We start from the raw sequence: 15,337 nt of genomic DNA on the forward strand, positions 1-15,337 counted from the left end.
TTTTTCAGTGGTTGTGATAATTTTCTTTGCCCCCCCCCCTTCTCTCTTTCTCTCCTGCCCTCTATCTTTTAATGGAAAGATTCTCCCAGAATTTCCACACCGACCTAAAACTGATGCATGGCCTACACCATCACTCAGACTAGCAGCCTAATCAATCTTCTTCCTCACCTCTCCTAGCTGGAGGATAGAGTCCTCCTGTCCTGGTCCTTGTCTATTTTTTAATGGCCCGTTTGTCTTCACACATTTCTTTTCTGTGTGTGTGAGTGCCTGTGTGTTTGGTGGTGGGGCTAACACTACATCCTAATGTGGATCGGAGGACAAGTGCAGGACTGAGGTCACTCCTTCCACTGTTTGCATCCTAGAGATCCAACTCAGGACTTCAGGCTAGCCTGCTCTAAGATCTCTAGCAGGCCCACTGTCTAATACTTGGGAAGGCTTGAGACATCTGAAAAACAAACTGAAATCCTGGCATGTGCAATGGGAGCACTTTGCCTAACAAGCAAGAGGCTCTAAGTATTTCCCCATCACAGCAACCGAACAAAGCATCTTCACTGACACAGAGAACTCAGCTACTTGTAATTGTAAGATCAAAGAGACTTAGAAGCCTGGGGAGGACAAGAGTCCCACTTCTCTTGAAAATCCACTGCTCTGCATGCTCAACATCAAAGAACTTTATTACAACTCTGATAGTATGTCTTTACTGTGTGAAAATTATGACAAATAAACACTGCCAGACTTTTAAGAAAAACTTAAGATTTGGAATGGAGCAAGGTGGTTGTGGTGCACACCTTTAATCCCAGCACTCAGGAGGGAGCGCCAGGTGGATCTCTGTGAGTTCAAGGCTAGCCTGGTCTACAGAGTGAGATGTAGGACAGGCACCAAAAACTACATAGAGAAACTGTCTCGAACAGAAAAATCTGGAATGGCTGAAAAATTATCAGTTAAAGAAAAGAAAATGAAAATATCCCTTAGCCATAACCATTGCCATTCATGTGTTAACTTTATGTTACTTGCCTTCTAAATCTCTTTTTTTGTTGTTGTTGTTGTTTTGTTTTTTCAAGACAGGGTTTCTCTGTGTAGCTTTGCGCCTTTCCTGGATCTCACTGTGTAGACCAGGCTGGTCTTGAACTCACAAAGATCCACCTGCCACTGGCTCCCGAGTGCTGGGATTAAAGGCTTGCACCACCACCACCCGGCCCCTTCTAAATCTCACAGCACATACTTATTGTGTAAAATTTACAAAAATTAAATGTTCCAGAATTTTAAATAACATTAGGCAGTTGGACAGAGTGAAAATGAACAAAAAGGGAAATGTCCTCTAAAACAGAAGGAAAAGGGTCCTATGACATTGGCTACAGTTAGGCCTCAGATTGGTTTCACATACAAAATGAGACAAAAAGTGAAATACTTTCTAAATACTGAAAGCTGGACAAAAATCAGGGCAGCCATCTTCTTTGGTGCATTCCTCTCTGGGTTGCGTTTTTTCAGACAGGAAGGGTGGGAGACAATCACTCACAAGATCCCTCTTGGACCTCTACTGCCATCATGAGGATGGAGTTTCAAAAGTCACAGCGCCACTGAGCATCCTTCCCATGATTCCTTGCCATGGCGGAAGATGGCGATTCCTGACAACTACAACTGTGGGTGCTTGCTTGGGCTTTCTGTGTCTTCTCAGGCCCAAACAGAAACAAGGACTATAGATCTATCTCATCAGAACCTGGAGAGTGAGGCACCTTCCTGCCCTATGACACCAGCTAGGAAATTCATATTGCAAGCTGAACAGTGCAAAATCCCGCCCCTCCACTTCCTGTTCCTGGACCTCAGCACAGCTGTGCTCTAGTAACTAACTGGTCTCTCAGTCAGTAGGGTGATTTCTTGTCAGAACATGGAGAGTGAGGTGACCAGAGTGGACCAACAGCTGCCTGCACATAGTGACCCTGCCTTTCTGGACTTATCCTGACGCCCTAACAGAAACATGGACTGTAGAGCTTTCTCATCAGAACCTAAGTAATGATGTGCCCAGAGTTGACCAAACACCAGAAGTTACGGATGGAGATTACACATAACTATAATCATGGGCAACCTTACCTTTTCCTCAGGTCCCAACAGTGTTTTCACATTAGAATTTAGAGTGAGACTCTGTGGCTTGGGATTGATATTCTAAGCTAAGCACTGTGAAACTCTGCCCCTCTGCTTCCTGTTCCTGGGCCCTAAGTCAGCAGGGTTTCCATTTAGACTCTTCAATAGCTCATAACTCCATACTGTCTATAAAAAGGGGGTTGGGGGAGGCCAAGCTTGGACATTTAAGAATCCCCCAGACCCTCACATTCTTCAAAATATCCAGACCAGCATTATAAAAGCAGTCTGTGCCTAGGTATGTATGAAATATTTTGTATAAGGAAAAGAAAAAAAGGTTAGGACTCCAAACATGGACATTTAATAACTCCCCAACCACAGCCTTCCTCAAAACTTGTAAGGCCAGCATGGAGGAAGAGACCTGTGTTCAGGTATATATGAAATACTGTCTGTATGATGGCAGTGTTGCTCTAGAGGAGACAAAGTATGAAGCCTTCGACTCTCTGCCCCGCCCTTCACAGCAGGTGGAGAGTGCAGTAATGGTGGTAGGCTTAGCTTTCTTCAAAGTGAGGAAGAGTGATGCACTCCTAGTTTCCTTTCTGTTCCTATTCACTGTTAAATCTAGTGCATCTCAATGAGATGGGACTGAAAAGACATGAGATCAAAATCCAAATAATGCAAAAAGAAAGAGAATGAAAAGTGAGATCTGAAGCACCCACCTCCCTCAGACTTCTTCTCTTTTGATGAAGTCAGCATCCAGTCAATGATGACATCCTGAACTTCTGCCCTTCTTCACCCAGCAACAGATATCCTCTAGTGCCTTCTCATGGTATCTGATTGTCTTGTAGTCTCAGGATCCAGATCTAGAAAGAATACAAACGCTATATGGTACCTCTGTGTCTGGTTTAGAGCAAATCTAGGCATCCTCAGCCATATTCACTTGTTCCTTGGACATTATACATGATATCGCAATGGACATAATAGGCCTTCATTATACAGTGGGAGGTTGACTACCATCCTGTAAAGGGAATATATGTAATTCTCAATTCTGAATAATCATAATCCTATTTCGAGTGACAAATATATTGTACTGCCTATAAATTCCAATCAGATCAATAACAGTCTCTTAGTTACTGTTCTGTTGCTGTGAAGAGTCAGAAGGAAGCATTTAACTGGAGGCTTGCTTAAGATTGCAAAGGGTAAACCCAGGACCATCATGGCGGGAAGAATAAGAGCAAGTTCTCTAACAATTACATCCACTGCATGGCCTCAAGATTATATCCCCCACCCCCACCCCAGACAGGGTTTCTCTATGTAGCTCTGGCTGTCCTGAAATGTGTTCTGTAGACCAGGGTGGCTTCAAAATTCACAGACATCTTCCTGAGATTAAAGGCCTGTGCCACCACTGCCTGGCCTACACTTTCGTTATCTGTTGAAATGATTATTTAAAATATTTTTTTGTACATGGATTCAGAAAATAAGTTCTTTTTAAAGAAAAAATATAGAGATTCGGTGATCATATCAAAATAAGCAATCTTAAGGCATTTACTACTTTTCATTTTGATGCATTCGGGACCAATTAAAAGATTCTGATGGAAAACAGCACAAGAGTATTCTAACAGTAACCGTTCCATTAATTATAATTATAATTATAATATACCTACAGTGTATGAGCATACAGGTTCTTAGAGGAATTCAAAGAAGACCAATATGTATCACCAGCTTCTCCATACCTTTTATAGACCTTACTCTGAGAGGGCAGGAAGCTAGAATGGCGCCAGCTGTGTTGACACTGTGTCCTCATGGTGGCAGTGTTGTTCTACATGCTTATGAAAGCGCCATTTTGAGACATTTTACCCCCGCCTTTCTTGTTTGAAAAAAAAAAAAACAACAAACAATTTGCCTTGTATTTTGCCCAACTGAAAGGGATACGCTCACAAGTGCCTTGCTTTTGGTCTAGTGTTCTCTGTGAAACCAAACTGTAGCCTCAACCTACCACCTCCATGGTTATTATTTTCTTATATGCTAAATCATACCCTCCAGGTTATTTATCACCAAGCATTTCAAATCACATTGAACTCTCTACTCTATCCAGTTAGGCAGATTGTCTGTGAAATGAAGAGAAACCAATTGACTACATACCTGGCTGTCCTCATATTCTACCCCATAGTGCGCCTCTATTTTTATTACTCTTATTGAATTGCTGGCTACTCCTTATCTAAAGCCCTAAGAAGAGGCAGGTAGCTCACACTTTTGGAACTACTTTGTAAATTGTGGTCCCTGCACATGGTATAATTTCCACTAGGAAATAGACACTTCTCCCATCCTATGTAATGGAATTTCTTTGCTATAAAATATTTTTCTTTTCTATTTAATTGAAAATAATTTTTGTACAATATATTTTCACCAGACTTCCACCTCCACTTCCTCCCAGATCCTAAGCACAAACCAGAACAAAAGGCAAAGCATGTAAGAATCACATACACACAAATCATAAAAGAGAAACTCAGAAATTATAACATGAAAGCAAAATAGTAGAAAGTTAAAAATATGCCCAAAGAAAGCAATATGAGACAAAAAAAAAAAAATCTACCAAATTTCCATTGAGTTTGTTTTGACATGGCCATTGATTGCTTGTTAGGTATGAGGCCTACCCTTAAGTGTGATTTATAAACCCACCAAGACTCCATTGGAGAAAACTAAAATTTCCTTTGCAAATGGGTGTCAACTGAAGATAGCTTCTTGATTGGAGTGGACATTTGTGTCCACTTTCCACTCTCAGTGTTGGGACCATGTATAGCTTAAACCTGTATAGGCCCTGTGCATGTTGTCACCCACAGTCCCTGTGAATTTGAATGTGTCAGTCTTGTTGTGTGTAAAAGACACTGTTTCCTTTGCCTCATGCCTTTCCTCTGGGTCTTACACACTTTCGGCCTCCTCTTCTGCATAGATCCCTGATCCGTGAGGGGAGGGATTGGATGAAGACATTGCATTTAGGACTATGTGTTCCAAAGTCTATCACTCTATGCACATTGGCCAGGTGTGGGTCTCTATATTAATTCCCATCTGCTTCAAGAGGAAGCTTATGAAGCATTTTTCAACTTCTTTCTTTAACTTTCTTGTGTGTATGCATGTGTGTTTAGAAAAGAGTTTTTCTTGACTATCAGTAATCCATACAGCCTGTTAGACAAATGATAACTTTTGGATGGTTTGCTTCAGTTCCTTTATATGTACATGCAATGGCTTTTATATTTAGGTTCTCTGAAAATACCATACTGATTATATAATGTGTATGCCGTAGTTTGAATGACACTGAGTGTGTATTGTAGCAACATTTTGAAGTGTATATACACTAACCTGTAAGTCTCATTAATATCTACTTGCCTTTAAAAATTAATGTACATGTATGTGTTGATTTTATGTGTTTGAGCGATGTCTAGATGTCAGAGGACAAGCAGCAGGAACCGTTCTCTTCTACAATTAGATTTCCATGTATGGAATTCATATACTCAGGCTGGGAAGCAAGCACAATTACCACCCAAAAGACACAGTATTTGTCTTTACAGAAATACACAAATACATGACACTGACTATCCTATATAAAATATTATACCATGTTTAACCTGTTCATGGTTCAATTTTTTTCATTTATGCTATAGGAGTATATATGGTTTATTAAGATATAATACATGAATGCAATGAGTGTGTTTTATAGATCACTAGATATGGGGTTTTACAGGCTGATTTTTCTCTGAGACATTGTGGAATCTCATGTCAAATGGCAACATGAAATCACTGAAATACATTAGTTTTCAGTGAATCCTTTCCCTGCAGAATAAATTTACAAACACAGAAAACATTCATTAAAAGTGATTAATAAAATTATTATAGCAAAATAATTAGCTTTCATTAGTCTGATAAATTCTTACCCACAATTCCATCCCAATAATATTAAAAGTAAAATTTACTGCCACGATATTTCTTAAAATATTAGAAATTGGGAAATTCCCAGTTGCATAACCTACAAATGAGTTAGTTTCCCATCCCTAAAAGAGCACATCAAACTCAGGGCCTAGAGCATGTAACCCAAACATTATACCCCTTAGATCTAGCCATTGACCTGCATTTGTAACTTCATATTTATTTGCTACTAAATCTCATAGCACATCTTCCTTGTGTAAAAATTACAAAAATTAATATTAACAAAATTTTAAATAATACTAGGTAGCTGGACAAAATGAAAACGACCAAAATGGAAAATATCCTCCATAACAGAAGGAAAAGAGTCCTAAAACCTCTGCTAAATTTAGGTCTCAGTTTGGCTAAATGTAGAAAACGAGACATACACAAACACTTTTCAAAGTACTCAGAGGCAGGCAAAACTCAGGGCAGCCATCTTCTTTGTTGCCTTTGTCTCTGAGTGGCGTTTTTTCAGACAGGAGGGGCGGGAGGAAAGCACTGGCAAGATCCTACTTGGAGCTCTACTGCCATCATGAGAATGGAGTTTCAAAAGTCACAGCGCCACAGAGCTTCCTTCCCACGATTTTTAGCCATGGCAGAAGATGGCGATTTGAGACAACCACAACTGTGGGTTCCTAATTGGGCTTCCTTGACTTCTCCTCAGGCCCCAACATAAACGTGCACTGTAGAAATTTCTCATCAGAACCCGGAGAGTGAGGCGCCTTACCACCCTAGTACACCACCTAGTTGATTCATATTGCAAACTGATCAATGCAAAACGCCGCCCCTCCACTTCCTCTTCCTGAACCTCAGCTCAGCCTTGCACTACTAACTGGGCCCTCAGTCAACAGGGTCTACATTAAGACTCTGAAGGGTCCCATGATTCCAGTCTACCTACAGAAAACACAAAGAGAAAATGGAAGGAGGCCAAGCTCTGCTCTTTATGAATTGCGCTAACCCTCACCTTCAAAAACGGCTCAAAGCAGCACTGAGGAAGAAGCAGTGTGTGCATGAGCGAGGATATACAAAACATTTTCCGCATGATGGCAGTGTTGACCCACAGCACAGAAGGCACCAGTCACATGCCTCTCTGCTCCCGCCTTTCCAATCTGAAAAAAACTACAGTGCAGAGGCAGAGTCCAGCAACTGTGGCAGCCCTGCCTTCTTCCTGCAAAGGGAGGAAAAGTGATTTACTGAGAGTTAGTTTCGCTTCCATTTTAATTGTATGTCAATGCCACAGCCAGTGGATCTGTACCTTCATCAGAATCCACCATCAAAACAGAAAAGACAAAACTCCAAAAAATGGAAGAAGGAAAGTACATGGAATTTATGATCTAAGCCAGCAGGAAAGACAGGGAGATCTGAGGTACCCACCCACCTTCCTCAGGCATCATCTATTTTGAAGAGGTCACTGGCCAGTCAATGATCAAGCCTTCAGTTTCTTCTTCTGCCAGCAGCATTCTACTTCCAGTGCTTACTCCAGGTGGATGACTGTCTTGTGGTCTTGAGGTGAAATCTTAGGTTTCAGTTCTAGGTAGAAGAAGAAAATGCTGCCTATCAATCAAATCTAGAAACCAGGAGACCCGCTTCTCTGCCAGATTCACTTCACATTTTCCCTAGGCACCATACCCACATCGTGAGCCAGGCTAAGGGACCTGGGTGTCCAGCTGGAGGTTGACTACCTGCCTGTAATGTAGGTCTCAAGATACAATGCTATATTGTATTTGGAGTGAAACAAATACTGAAAGGATTATAAGTTCCAGTTAGATCTATGGATCTATGGATCACAGAATTTTATCTTTGTCCTGTAAATAAAACTAAATATTCAATAAATTTGCATTTAAATTGGACTGTTATATGTAGTCCTGTACTTGGTACTAGTCCTACCATCAAATGGGTGTTCACTAAGACTCTGAAAGGTCCCATGATTCCAGTCCCTGTACAAAGCGGGTAAAAATGGTAGGAGGCCAGGCTTTTGTAAGAATCCCTGTGGACCCTCACCCTCAAAGTGGTGACAAGCAGTATTGAGGAAGCAGTGTGTGCACAGGTATTTATGAAACTGTTTCCGCATGAGGGCAGTGTTGCCCCAGAGGAGCCAGGAAACCTTACTGCAGCTCTCTGCTCCCGCCTTTCCAATCTGAAAAAAAAAACACGAGCACAAAGGAGGAGTCCAGCAACTAAGGCAGCCCTGCCTTCTGCAGGCAAAGGGAGGAAAAGTGATCCACTCTTAGAATTTAGCTTCTATCACCATTTTATAATGATGTCACATCTAGTGGATAAGGACCTACACCAGAACTCCAGACCAAAGGACAGAAGAAAAAATAAATAAATAAAGCAAACAAGAAGAGAAAAATGAAAGTGCAATCTGAGGCACCAACGTTCTCCATGCATCTTCTCTTTTGAAGAAGTAAGAGTCTAGTCAATGAAGAAATCCTGCATTTCTCCCCCTCTTCATCCAGCAGAATTGTACCTCCAGTCCTTTCTCATGGTACCCGTTCTCTTGTGGTCTTGGGGGCCCATCTCAGCATCCAGTTGTAGTTCAGACATGAAACTGCTGCTAACTCACTGTCTGCATGAGAGCAAATTAGGCATCAGGAAACTTGATTCTCAGCCAGACTAATTTGCTCATAGCCCATATTGTGACGGATGTAATAGACCTTGTGTGTACAGTGTGATGTGGTCTGTACAAAGGATCTGGGTACTGCTGAAGACTGACCACTCAAGAATCCCAAGCATTTTCAGTAATGAACTAGCTGTGGTCAAAAACAGCATCTTAGAGCTCTCCTCCCACCCTTGCTACCATAAAATCATCACCCAGAGAAAAGGGTACCAGGAAACACAAGTATTTTGACTTTTGGTAAGAACTGCTGAACGATCTAATTTTTGTTTGTCTACCTGAAACCAACATGTGTCCTAAATCTACCACGTTCAGCAAAAGCGTTCATTTCTCAGAAATTAAATGTACCCCTTTCTTTCTCTAGGGTGCAGTTTTCATTCACCTGGGCATTTCTTCCCAGCACTCTATGTCCCATACCTTGCCACTGCATCAAATCTTCTGTCCCAAGAGATAAAAGAGATACTCCACATGAAGAGAGAGAAGAATGCTCTGGAATTTAAATTCGGTGCCTAGAGATGAAGGTTTCTATAATAATGGATCTCACCTCTGAGGTTCTACAACAGATTCTTCTGTGTTTTGTATTACCACAGATACTGTTTGCAAGGGATCCCATTTTTAAGCTCAATAATCCTCATGGACTAATAGATTTCCATATATACTCTTCATAAGCAATGGACATTTATTGACAAAAACAGCAAAAAACAAAAAATTAACCCACAAATCACGTCAACACTTTCCAACTATTTTCTTTGGAATTCTTATCAAGTTAGGTTTTGTTTCATTATTTATGGGACAGGGTCTTTAAGCCCAGTGGTCTCAGGATCCCAATCTAGCCTAGCATGAATTTGTTTTTCCCACCTCCACCTTCTAGTGCTGGGATTATAGGCTGGCTCCACTGGTTATGGAGTGCATAGGATCAAACACAAGGCCTCAAGAATGTTACATGTACCCCATGAACACCTTTCACTGCATCGCCTCAAATTTACACTTTCATCAGTTGCTGAACCAATACTTTTTTTTTTTTTTTTTTTTTTGGTTTTTTCAAGACAAGGTATCTCTGTGTAGCTTTGGAACTTATCCTGGAACTCCCTATGTAGACTGGGCTGGCCTTGAACTCACAGAGATTCACCTGTCTCTGCCTCCCAAGTGTTGGGATTAAAGGCGTGTGCCACCACCACCACTGGCTTGAGCCAATAATTTTAAATATTTTGGACATAGATTCAGAAAAAACAAGAAAGCTCCTTTTTAAAGAAAAAATACAGAAATTAAGAGATCACATCAAAATAAGCAATCTCAAGTCATCTACTATTCAATTTGATGCACTCAGGACTAATCAAAAGATTCTTTTTTCAAATAATAGATTTAACTTTATTTTATGTGCACTGGTATGAGTGTCAGATCCCCTGGAACTGGAGTTACAGACAGTTGTAAGCTGCCAGGTGGGTGCTGGAAATTGAACCTGGGTCCTCTGGAAGATCAGGCAGTGCTATTAACCACTGAGCCATCTCTCCAGCCCAACTAAAAGATTCTTATGGAGAACAGCACAAAAATATTCTAACAGTAAACATAACTGCTCTATTAATTATAAAACCTGGAGTATATGAGCATACAGGTTCTACGGTCTTAGAAGAACTCTAGGAAGCCCAGTATCTAGCACCAGCTTCTCCATGCCTTTCAAGACCTTACTCTGAGGAGAGGACAGGGAGCTAGAATGGCACAATCTGTTTTGAAACTGTTTCCTCATGGTGGCAGTATTGTTCTACATGCTTATGAAAGCGCCATTTTGAGATGTTTTCTCCCGCCCTTCATGTTTGGAAAAAAAAAAAAAAAACAGAAAGGAAATAGGGCTGCCTTTCATTTTGCTCAGTTGGAAGGGACAAGCTCATAGTGCTGTGCTCTTGGTCTGGTGTTCTCTGAAACCAAATTGTGGCCTCAACCTACCACCTCCACTGTTAGTATTTTCTCATGAGTGAAATTCTCCCCATGTTGTGAGTGAGTGTGTTTCCTATCTGTCACCAAGCATTTCAAATCACATTGAATTGTCTACTCTAGCCAGTTAGTTGGATCCTGTCTAGAAATGAAGAGTGAAGTTTGGGCCTTAAAAGAACAGATTCATATTTTGGGATAATTCTAACCAAGCAAGTGAAAGACCTGTATGATCAAAACTTGGAAGTCTTTGAAGAAAGAAATTGAAGAATATATCAGTGGATTGAAAGATTTCCCACGCTTTTGGAAACATAGGAATAACATAGTAAAAGTAGCAATCTTACCAAAAGCAATCTACAGATTCAATGCAATCCCCATCAAAATCCCAACACAATTCTTTACAGACCTTGATAGAACAAAACTCAACTACATATGGAAAAACAAAAAACCCAGGATAGCTAAAACAATCTTGCACAATAAAAGAATTACCAGAGGTATCAACATCCTGGATTTCAAGCTCTACTACAGACCTACAGTAATAAAAACAGCATGGTATTGGCATAAAAACAGACATGTGGATCAATGGAATTAAATTATAGACCCAGACATATATCCACACTATAGACACCTGATTTGTGACAAAGAAGCCAAAATTATACAATGGAGAAAAGAAAGCATCTTCAACAAATGGTCCTGGCATAGCTGAATGTCGACATGTAGACAAATGCAAATAGATCTATATCTATCACCATGCAAAAAACTCAAGTCCAAGTAGATTAAAGACCTCAACATAAATCCAGTTACATTGAACCTGATAGAAGATACAGTATGAAGTAGCCTTGAACACATTGGCACAGGAGACTACTTCCTGAACAGAACACCAATAGCACAGACACTAAGATGACAATTAATAAACAAGGCCTGGTGAAACTGCAAAGCTTCTATAAGGCAAAGTATACTGTCAGCAAGAAAAAATGGCAGCCTAGAGAAAAAGATCTTCACCAACCCCATATCTAACAAAGGGCTGACCTGTAAAATATATAAAGAACTGAAGTAATGTATAAAGAACATCAAAATACCAAATAATCCAATTAAAAAACGGGGGTACTGACCCAAATAGAAAATTCTCAAGAGAGGAATCTCAAATGACTGAAATACACTTAAATGTTCATCATCCTTAGCCATCAGGGAAATGCAAATCAAAACCACTCTAAGATTCCATCTTACACCTGTCAGAATGGCTAAGATCAAAAACATAAATGACAGCTTATGCTGGAGAGGATGTGGAGCAAGGGGAACACTTCTCCACTGCTGGTGGGAGTACAAACTTGTACAACCACTTGGGAAATCAATATGGCGGTTTCTCAGAAAACTGGGAATCAATCTACCTCAAGACCCAGCTATACCATTCTTGGGCATGTACCCAAAGGACACTCCATCCTATCATAATGACATTCACTCAACTATGTTCATAGCAGCTTTATTGGTACTATCCAGAACCTGGAAACAACCTAGATGTCCCTCAGTTGAAGAATGAAGAAAATGTGGTACATTTACACAATGGAGTATCACTCAGCTGTTAAAAACAATGATATCAGGAAATCTGAAGGCAAATATAGAACTAGAAAAAAAATCATCCTGAATGAGGTAACCTAGACCCAGAAAGACAAATGTGGTATGTACTTACTCATAAGTAGATACTAACTGTAAAGTAAAAGATAACCATGCTACAATCCACAGACCCAGAGAAGCTAGGTAACAAAGAGCACTCAAGGGGAGATGCTCAGATCTCCCTGGAAAGGGGAAATAGAAGAGATATCCTGGGTGGACTGGGGGTGGGTTGGGATGAAGACTTGAGGAATTGGGTTGGGGGGTGATTGGAGAGGGAGAGTACTGTAGCTAGAGTTTTCCTGTCTGGCCCACAGTCAGGATAAATCTCTCTCACCTGCCAGTCCCACAGCCGCTCAGACCCAACCAAGTAAACATAGAGACTTATATTGCTTATAAACTGTATGGCCATACTAGGCTTCTTGCTAACTGTTCTTACAGTTTAAATTAATCCATTTCTATAAATCTAGAACTTGCCATGTGGCAGATGGCTTACCGGCATCTTCACATGCTGTTTTTCATCCTGGTGGCTGACAGTGTCTCTCTCAGCCTTCCACTTCCCAGCTTTATTCTCCTCCTTGTCCCGCCTATACTTCCTCCTGCCTGACTACTGGCCAATCAGTGTTTTATTTACTAACCAATCAGAGCAACACATTTGCCATACAGAACATCCCACAGCACTTCCCCTTTGCTTTTTTTTTTCAAAAAGGAAGGTTTTAACCTTAACAAAGTAAAATTACATATAATTTGGGAATTTGGGCGTACCTTCTCTTACTACTTCCTGCTGGAGGGGGGTGCTATATCTTATGGGGACACAAAGAAAATTTAAGGATTATGGAATAGTCCATGAGGCTGTATTGTCTGAGCCAGTTGCCTTCAAACCATTCTGGATGTTGGATCATCTGGGCCATGGTGTCATCAGAGACCTTTCAGGGGTCTTGGCTGGTCAAACCTGATGTATCTTAATCTGGAACAAATCCATAGCCTCTGGCTTTCTGTGGGTACAAAAGCAGAGTCTCCTTTCCAAAGCAACACATCCTTACATCCAAATTTTGAAGTCAAGGTATCTTTAAAATATACATATTGGTCTAACTCACCATCTTTTATGATCAAATGTTTCTCTGCAGTTAAAAATCCCAAAGATAAAACAATCCAGATTCTCTGTGTAATATTCATCTTTATATGGCTTATTTTTTATATTAATTTTACTGTCTCTTTAAAGACTTTATTTTTTAAAACTATGTATTTGTTTCTATAACTGTATATATCACCTTTTTTGTCTCTTTCAAGCCTACGTATATTTTACCCACATTGTAAACTATTATATCTGAATCTGTCTTATTGTGAATATATTGCTTTAAACTGCAGCATTTGTAGGACTGAAAGGGCGCTATGGCTGCTGGCTCTGCCCACCTCAGCTTCCCAACATGGTGGTGGTACGTTTACCACCAGCTCTGGGAGCTATAGTGGCTCTATGCTTTTATCCAAGCAGTGTGTAGCCCAGAAACCTCTTTTTTTTTTGTTTGTACTAGCAAAGGCTAAATCCACCACGCACCTTAATGTGCCACTTGCAGAGGCCTCATTCCCGCCATACTGCAGATGGCACACACACGCTAGGAACCCACCAGTAGCTAAAACCAGCAGCTGCCGCTCATTTGAGAGAGACAATTAGGAAACTGTTTTTAGCTCAGTTTTAGAATCTTTTCTCAGGTTTTAGGTGGAAACTCTTGCCAACACATTGGGCGCCACTTGTAGGTAGAGTTTTCCTGCCTGGCCCACAGTCAGGACAAATCTCTCTCACCTGCCAGTCCCACAGCCCCTCAGACCCAACCAAGTAAACACAGAGACTTATATTGCTTACAAACTGTATGGCCGTACCAGGCTTCTTGCTAACTGTTCTTACAGCTTAAATTAATCCATTTCTATAAATCTATACCTTACCACGTGGCTCGTGGCTTACCGGCATCTTCACATGCTGTTTGTCATCTTGGCAGCTGGCAGTATCTCTGACTCAGCCTTCCACTTCCCAGCTTTATTCTCCTCCTTGTCCCGCCTATACTTCCTCCTGCCTGACTACTGGCCAATCAGTGTTTTATTTACTAACCAATCAGAGCAACACATTTGCCATACAGAACATCCCACAGCAGAGTACTGAAAGAGATGATTGGAAAGGAGGGGCATTTCAGGGTCAAATAGAAACCTAATGCAAGGGAAACTCCAATGAATCTACAAGGATGATCCCAGCTAAGGCTCTTAGCAATAGTGGATATATTACCTTAACTGGCCATCTCCTGTGATCAGATTGGTGGTGACTATCCCAATTGTAGTCAGAGAGTCTTCATCCAGTAACTGATGGAAACAAATGCAGAAATGCACAGCCAAATAGTAGTCAGAACTCAGGGAATCCTGCTGAAGAGAGTGAGGAAGGATTGTAGATGCCAGAAGGGTCAAGGACATCACAAGAAAATCAACAGAAACAATTGACCTGGCTCATATGAACTTACAGAGTCTGAAGTAATAACCTGGGAGTCTTCATGGGATTGACCGAAGCCCTCTACGTATATGTGACAGTTGTATAGCTTGGTCTACTTGTGGAACTTCTAACAGTGTGAGTGTTGTACCCGTTTCACGAAACCCCCAGAGACCACCAAGGAGCCGGTTTCCGGTGCAAGCACATAAGGGTCCTTTTATTCCAGTTCAACCTGGGCCACCACATGGCAGATGGAAGGAAATGTGGTGACGTCCACGAGCCCAGGTGTAGAGGATTTTTAAAGGGAAAAACCACAAGGTGGGAATTGGCAACTTGGGACTGGGTAGAAAGGGCAAGATGATTTTTTGAAACTATTGGTCTAGACTTTGGGTGCAAAACCACAATCCGCTGAACAGGATTATCTGGACTGCTCAGCAGAATTATCTAGATATCTCCAAGGGCCATAAACCACAGACAGGATCTTGTAAAGTTTTCCTTTCCTGTATAAACAGCGGACAGGATGTCTGCAGGAGTATCTGGATCCTGTTAGGTTTTCCTGTATAAACAGCAGACAGGATGTCTGCAGGAGAATACTGCTCTGTATCCGTTTGAGTTATCATGGCATATTCCCGAGCCTGTAAAGTTAAGTCTAGGCCTTCGCAGGAGCACAGGTTGTCCCT

At 41.1% G+C, this 15,337-nt stretch overlaps 2 long non-coding RNA genes across 30 annotated transcripts in view; one reads left to right on the forward strand and one right to left on the reverse strand.

Moving 5' to 3' along the window:
- The window catches only part of LOC128111105 (uncharacterized), a 90,135-nt gene that overhangs the window by 43,613 nt on the left and 31,185 nt on the right, over nt 1-15,337 (forward strand). The gene's annotated exons all lie outside the window — the stretch shown is intronic.
- The window catches only part of LOC128111070 (uncharacterized), a 71,134-nt gene that overhangs the window by 25,747 nt on the left and 30,050 nt on the right, over nt 1-15,337 (reverse strand). For 10 of the 19 annotated variants that reach the window (XR_008218476.1, XR_008218465.1, XR_008218457.1 and 7 more), the window contains 5 exons: nt 12,953-14,596; nt 8,038-8,605; nt 7,415-7,566; nt 7,001-7,204; nt 2,796-2,939 (listed from right to left, as the gene is read on the reverse strand). This is a non-coding gene — a long non-coding RNA (uncharacterized LOC128111070). The remainder of the gene's footprint in view (nt 1-2,795; nt 2,940-7,000; nt 7,205-7,414; nt 7,567-8,037; nt 8,606-12,952; nt 14,597-15,337) is intronic. The other 9 variants (XR_008218461.1, XR_008218462.1, XR_008218471.1 and 6 more) reach the window with 8 other exon arrangements.

The sequence above is a fragment of the Peromyscus californicus genome, unplaced genomic scaffold (genome assembly GCF_007827085.1).
Source record: "Peromyscus californicus insignis strain IS unplaced genomic scaffold, ASM782708v3 Scaffold_10__1_contigs__length_136768540, whole genome shotgun sequence".
Lineage (NCBI taxonomy): Eukaryota > Metazoa > Chordata > Mammalia > Rodentia > Cricetidae > Peromyscus > Peromyscus californicus.